Source organism: Meles meles, chromosome 5 (genome assembly GCF_922984935.1).
Source record: "Meles meles chromosome 5, mMelMel3.1 paternal haplotype, whole genome shotgun sequence".
Taxonomy (NCBI): domain Eukaryota; kingdom Metazoa; phylum Chordata; class Mammalia; order Carnivora; family Mustelidae; genus Meles; species Meles meles.
Genome location: NC_060070.1, coordinates 60,550,568 through 60,551,796, shown reverse-complemented (window position 1 = coordinate 60,551,796; position 1,229 = coordinate 60,550,568). Strand labels below are relative to the sequence as shown.

The following is a 1,229-nucleotide window of genomic DNA, read 5'->3' as shown; positions in this document are numbered from 1 at the left end:
ACACAAGTTCAAAAAGATATATGCGCCCCACCTTTATTGCAGTGTTATTTACAACAGCCAAGGTAGGGAAGCAACGTAAGTGTCCATCAAGAGAGGAATACATATAATGGAATATTACACAGCCATATAAAAGAATGAGCTTAAGCCATTTTGTCATTTGAGACAACGTAGACATGGGGGTATTACGCTGAGTGAAATAAGTTAGACTGAGAAAGACAAATACCATATGGTTCCACTTAGAAGTGGCATCTAAAGAAAGAATAAACCAAAAGCAGAATCAGACCTAGAAATACAGAGAAGGAACTGATAGCTGCCAGAGAGGAAAGGGATGGGGGATGGACAGAATGGGTGAAAGAGCAGTGGGAGTTACAAGCATCTGGTTATGGAACGAGCAAGTCCCCAGAATAAAAATCACAGTGTAAGCAATATAGTTAACAATATTGTAATATCAACGTCAAGAGGGCAGAGGGCAGCTACACGTGGGGTGAACTTAGCATCATGTTTAAACCTGTCAAACACAAGGTTGTACACCTAAAACCAACATAACATCGTGTGTCAACCATACTCAAAAAAAGAAATGAGAAATGGAGAGAGAGAGAGAGAGAACTGAACTCAAGACCATGGAGCTAATAAAAAGAAAACAGAAAGGTAGCAAGAGAAACAAACAGGGCCTGAAATTGGGAACCAAAAAGAAACCACAATGCCAAGAAAGGCAGACAATGCCCAAGAATAAGGAGTGAAGAGAAGGCAGGGAGGATGAAAAAGATGGAGGGATGAATTAGCAATAATCGCGCCTCGGATAAACCTCATTGGCTACGATACTGCCACTGCGCAAAGCTAGATGGAGGGATGAAAATGAAATGCGGAAGACCCAGCTCGAAGAGGGAGCCCCGCTCTATCGAGGGAGAAGGAGGCGGAGTGTCCCGACCTGGTGAGCCGGGACAGGAGATCTGCGGGAGGACAGGCAGGAGAGCAGAGGACCCAGCGACCAGGCGTGGGCTGGTGAGGAAGGGGAGCCAGGCCCTCTGTACAGCCTGGTCTGGTGGAGCGCCTTTCTTCTAGGAGGATAGAGCCGAAACAGCAAGGTCCCCTGCTTCCGGGATGTCCCTTCGCCACCTCCCATTCAGATGGGGTGTGCCCCGTGTGAGGCCACTGCCCTGGTATTTCAGTTCTCCTTTCTGCTTACTGAAACGGCAAGACTGATGCAGAGCAGCCGGCTGGTGCTCTGA

At 47.4% G+C, this 1,229-nt stretch overlaps 1 non-coding gene across 1 annotated transcript; it reads right to left on the bottom strand.

Annotated features, from left to right (window-relative positions):
• Window positions 1–702: 702 nt before the first annotated feature.
• On the bottom strand, window positions 703–839 carry LOC123942832. Its single transcript, XR_006818478.1, has one exon. It is a non-coding gene; the product is annotated as a U4 spliceosomal RNA (small nuclear RNA).
• Window positions 840–1,229: the final 390 nt, after the last annotated feature.